Genomic DNA, 5,551 nt, shown 5'->3' with positions numbered 1-5,551 from the left:
AAATGGGTACAGCGAAGAAGACGATAAACCGAAAGTGGACCATGTAAATGGAGGAATGAACAAGATTATGTGGTGGTGGAGATGATGAAAGAAGCCATGAAAAGGGAGAAATTAGATGGAGAAGATGAACGGGGGGTTGAGGGGTGGAAAGGAATCATTTTTCTTCGAATTCAAAGTTCAATTCTATTCGTTTTGACCTTTAATGATACGGCTTTAAAATGAGTTGTCATAATATAAGTTGCTATTTAATCCACCTGGACCCATTGGTTCTGCACGCACTTAGAGAGCTTATGAAAAAAGTGTTAAAATAACACAACATGTCGAAATGACTCAACATGCCCAAACATAAGGTGATGAATAAATTCTCATAAATAGAATCCCAGAGGGAGTAATGATGACATATGAGAAATAATATTACATTTCAGACAACTTTAAAATCAACACAAACAAATAGAAGACACGTAGGTTACTCAAAACTTGAAGATGCTAGATAGTTAACAGGAATCCAGGTGGATTCGAACCACCGTCCTCTCAATTGCATACGCATTGAGCGCTCCTCCAGTAGCGAGCTCATGGATCCATCCAGTTATCAATATTTCAACCAAATTATAATCAACAAAATTAGTATTTTTTTAAAATAAAGTAAACTCAAAAGAAGTTGTTATAAAAATTTAAAATATTGTACCGCTATAATATACGATGTGCTTTAAATCCTCATCAATAACTATATAAGAATAATGTCGTTATTTCCATTCTAAAATTGTGAGACGTTGCCCAGCTATATTCAAGGTTCCCTAGCATAACAGATTAAATGGAGACTATGTTCTTCAAATATCTGGTCTTTTGGATATTAGGAATAACATAATTGAAGAGAAAATGGGTAAAAAAAACTTCTACGATTGCAAGTAAAATTCACAAAATCATACAATTCGAAAGGATTTTAGTTAATAATTTTGTTTAGACATTTTGGGTTGTATGTAGAAAGTGGATGCTCATAAAATGTGAGTTTTAAGTAAAAAATATAGAAAAATAAGCATTATATATTAAACGTTATCTTAACCACATAGCAATAAAAGCTGAAACAAAAAAACTGAAACCAAAATTATCTATATGATGGGTTTATAAACTTCAGTTTCCCAAGTGGAAAATGATATTTCCCTTTTGCTCAAAGAAAATGACTACCAGTGGGTATATTAAAAACACAACTGATTAACAAGCATAACAACCTAACATTAAAGAACAGATTACCTCAACAGACGATCCAGTAATCAAATATACCAGATTAACAATATTTCCTTGCGGTTAACCCTTCAGTGAAGAGAAATATTAACTTGCACAGTATACATAGCACAAGATGGCAAATATCCCCACTTTTCTGCCTACATAACAGCAACTTCTCAAATAAGGCATAATAATAAGTTGTAATCACACTCCATCACAGGTAGCCCGCTTCAAAAATGTACACATTACTTGCACAAATGGATCAAGGACAATAATAAAATGGTAGACCCCCTTCATTCTGCAGTAAGGTCTTACTTTCTCTGAGAAACAGCATAGAAATTGTATACAGCTATTAATGAGAGTACCAAGGTATACAGACAGCAGCAACTTAGTCAAGAAACTTTGGAAATGTCCGAGTTTCCAATTGATTCCTAACTCACTTGTAAGATGCTTCCTTATCAGACATGCTAGAACGAAGCAGCTAACAATTGGGGTTGCTCATTGTGTATCCCAAGTGAAGATGGTCCAGGTAAAGGGAGTTGAGAAATTCCACATAAAACTTGATTGCACCAGAAATATGACAGCATATAAAACAGGAAATTCCAAGCTCGCGATCAAGGAAAAGAGTCCAAAAGTAGGAACATAATAATTGATTTCAGATGGAGCAGATCCATTGCAGTATAGCACAGCAACTTCCAGGTCAGCATGCACAGTGAACCAACCAGCAGAGGAACAACAATCGTACGAAAGTACTTCCAGCAATTAACTTACTGAATCATACCCCAATAAACATTCACCCTCTAGGATAACAGAATGAGCTCAACAATAGACTCCATTGAAATCCACCATTGCAAATTATTACAAGAAAAAAAATACGAAGATTGTTCCACTGCCTTTAATGTAATTAGGAAATTATGTATTGAAATTTTCGCAATGATGATAAATGAATAAATGGCAATCATGTACACAGATTCCTTTTTGAATTAGTGATAGATATTGATTTAATAGACTTGACAAAGATTTTGAATACGGATGATGAAACAAATAATAATCTAGTTTCATTTAATAGCCACCCATTTGATTACTGGCATGTATAAACTATAGTAAAAGAGAGATCAGTATCTCAAACCCAAATTTTCAGATCGTCAAAACTGCTAAACTTCATTCGGAAAACTAGTTCACTCCAGATATAATTCAGCTACAGATATTAATTTATCATTATTCGCAAATGGATAGATTATCTTATATCTATGTGAAACAGATTTGACTTGGAATTGAACTGTTCCAGTATTCAACATAAGTCATTTTGCTATTTCATTTGATAAATTAACCAATAGTTATAAGTAGACTGTACTCAGAAACAGTTAAAGATTTTACGGACTACTATTGGCAAGGCTTATATTTACTCATGGAAAGTACATATGCTATGAAAGTTAAGTGTCAAAGTTAGTTAAAAGGAATTCACAAGTGTACCTTTGATAGGAGAGTGGAGCTGAATAATCCTAGAATTCGCCTGTCCATTGTTGTATTAATAGTGAATGACATACCTATCCCTTGAAAAAGTAGAGCGCTGCTATATCTTGCGGATATCGAAACCATCGTTCGGGGACATTAACGCCAAATTTGATGAGACGTTTATCCGAGTAGATCTTGCAGACAGTTCTAGAAAAGAAAGAAGGGAGGCCAAAGACAAGACGCAGAGAGGAGAGTCGGGCAAAAAACCCCGTACCATCTCCCCTCCGAACACAAAAATCGCATCTTTATTAGGTTTTGTGACCTGCCATGCGAGCGCACCCGGCATGGCAAAGGCCGGCAAACAACAATAAAGAACCTCACACATCCCCTCTTTTCTCTACAATCTGATTATTTTCTCGTACATATGCATGCATAACAGTAAAACTAATGCAAATTTTCATAATAAAGCTGAGAATAGACAACAAATTAAACTATGATAACCTTATCTAACAACCTCAAGCTTGTCGTTACCATCCCCGAGATCTAGCATAAATCTAACACCACTGATATCCAATTGCACCAAGCTCAACAGAGGTACGGTAAAATCACCAGATTGAAACGATGATAACCTGCAGCAATCCGAAACACACAATAGTTATCAATAAACAGAATTAGGTCCAAAATTGTAGTAACATACAGATAGAACAGGCATAAAAGCTCACCGATAAAACTCAAAAAATCATCTCAGATCACCGAGAACTCCTTGAAAAGGTCATACATCTCTCAATCTCGTAACAAATCCATCAGATCTATCCAATCTTCGTCTAGCCAACAGCATCGTCCATAACCCGAGCAATATTCATACCGAAAAATCTCAGAAATGATAGATCGGCACTATTTGTTACGATTTGCAAGGAAATGATGACCGATACAAGTCGAAACCATACTCAAACTGTAGATCGGCGAACGATGTACACGAATCTGCATACCGATTCAGATGCAGAGAAATAACGATGAGCAGATCTGGAGATGAAAGATATTGCGGGAAGAGGAGAGAAGATGAAACTGGAATGCGAGTTCATGAAGAAATGATGCGTTAATTTATAACAGGGTTAGGATGATCGGACGGTTGAGATTAAATGAACAGATGGATGATGAACGGTTAAGATGCGTTGACTGTGTCGTAGAGCTAAAGGCTGGCCATGAGTAAATTACGGAAATATCTATGTGCTGTTGATCGCTGGTTTGTAACGTGTTAAACAACATGTTTCATGTTATTGATATTTTTATTAAAATTATTTAAATTTTTATCAAATATTTTGAGTCAAAGAGTGAAATACACCATAAAAAAGTTAACTCACTCAAGGAAATTTCAATCCGAAATTTTAAGTCGAAAAAATTATGTGAATAAGCAAATATATAATAGTTAAATTAGCTAATATAATTGTAGTTTTCACTAATTATTATTCGCGACTTAATATTAGTTATAATTACGTGTGTCTCTCTCCTCTCTTTCTCTTTGCCGCCTTTCTCTTCTCGTGTATTTATACAAATTGATATGATTGTATACGATTTATTAATTGATACAAATTTTTATATATATATATATATATATATATATATATATATTCTAATTACATATATATATATGCATTTATTGATGCATATGTATATGAGTTATATATACACAATTATCTGACAGATATTCAAATATAATTTACTTTTCTCGCTCGCGTCTCTCCTCCCACCTCCCTCTTAAATTTGTCTCACCCTTTTCCCTTTAACGTATAGCTGTAAATCATAATCAACCAATTATAACTATGAAACTTAAATAAATTTATTTTAATTATTATTTGTGAAGTCTCCAAAAATATGCATACCACTCAATAATTATTTTTTATTGGTGCATGTTTCACGCTTATCATTTCACAAATAATTAATTTAAAATAATTGTAGGTAGGTGATTGATATAGAACTTTTTGATTTGACAAAATGATATTTGTTAGAACATAGATTTTTTTTTATTTGAAAACTAATTGTAAATTAATATTAAAATAATTTGTAATTTAACTTATAAGACGCGAACGTGCTCGCAAAATTACTTAGGTCTCATTTGTTTACATTAAGGTTAACACGTCTGATTTTAAATACATCTTTGAATATTAAAATAAGCATTAAGATCTAAATGAGTAAATCTGAATAAACATCTTAATATTAAGATGTTGTCTCTGAATTTGAACACTGAAACATTGAGAATGTTTGTATTCAAATCTGAATGTACATATGAAATTACATGTTATATCAATAAAATATTATAAAAACCTCATTTTAGTAAAATAGTTTTTTATAGAAATAATATTTTTATCGTAACAAGATAATATGATCTATCTATTAAGAATTTAACATTGAGTTACATCATTAGTAGTATATTCTTTGCATCAAAAGCTTTGAGAATCTAATATAATGCAATGTAAAATAGTTTATATAGAGTACTCACATAATGTTTATGAAAACATTTTATTTTATCATGAACATTTTGTTATTGTTATCGATTAAATAATTATTTTTTTCCTTTTCTTTGAAACCATGCTAAATATTATATGATGAAGTGCTTGTCAATTCAAATATATTGATTAATTTGTAAAAGCAAAAGACATTTTATTAAGTTAGTAAGATAAAAAAAGAAAATTATAACGGTAAGCATGTAATTAACATTAATTAAATAAGAAAAAAACATTTATGAGCTATTGCGATATAATTGAATTAAGATAAAAGTCTTGTTTTTTAATTTTGAATGGTGTTATTAATGTGTTATAGAAATCTGATTCATTCAGATATATTCAGACTCATTAAGAGGCTTGTAAGGAAGTAAAAC

The 5,551-nt window shown here is 32.0% G+C and overlaps 1 long non-coding RNA gene across 1 annotated transcript; it reads right to left on the bottom strand.

Moving 5' to 3' along the window:
* Positions 1-1,091: 1,091 nt before the first annotated feature.
* On the bottom strand, positions 1,092-3,770 carry LOC107007074. The gene is made up of 2 exons (XR_001455005.2): positions 3,399-3,770; positions 1,092-3,305 (listed from the first exon to the last, which is right to left on the bottom strand). It is a non-coding gene; the product is annotated as an uncharacterized LOC107007074 (long non-coding RNA).
* Positions 3,771-5,551: the final 1,781 nt, after the last annotated feature.

The sequence above is a fragment of the Solanum pennellii genome, chromosome 12 (assembly GCF_001406875.1).
Source record: "Solanum pennellii chromosome 12, SPENNV200".
Lineage (NCBI taxonomy): Eukaryota > Viridiplantae > Streptophyta > Magnoliopsida > Solanales > Solanaceae > Solanum > Solanum pennellii.
This window is presented reverse-complemented; position numbering and strand designations above follow the sequence as displayed.